Genomic DNA, 440 nt, shown 5'->3' on the forward strand with positions numbered 1-440 from the left:
CCGACCCAGATGCATGACGGTGCACTTGGCCTTGTTGAACCTCATGAGGTTCACACAGGCCCACCTCTCCAGCCTGTCCAGGTCATATCGTCATATCTGCTGTACCTTGCATTGTGGCTACCATTTTCTCAGAATATCTTTCAATGTCATTGCACTTATGGTGAAGAGGTTTCTCTTTTGGGGAGCAAGAAGCAGCTCATCCTAATCCATGATATTCTTGGGATGTTCAGAAGTAGGCCTGAAACTATACATACTCCTACCTCTTCTGTCAGCAAGGCCCAGTCTGATGATTGCGCAGGGGATTTTCTAGAAGCCAGTCATTGTGGGTATATTGTTATTTCTCTCACACCTGGATATGAAATCATTAGGCTATGCAGTATGCCCTGCTATGTTTCTCTGATCAAAGCTCTTATGTTTTGGAAAAAAATATTTGGATATAC

The sequence above is a fragment of the Egretta garzetta genome, unplaced genomic scaffold (genome assembly GCF_000687185.1).
Source record: "Egretta garzetta isolate BGI_Z169 unplaced genomic scaffold, ASM68718v1 scaffold272, whole genome shotgun sequence".
In the NCBI taxonomy this organism is placed as follows: Eukaryota; Metazoa; Chordata; class Aves; order Pelecaniformes; family Ardeidae; genus Egretta; species Egretta garzetta.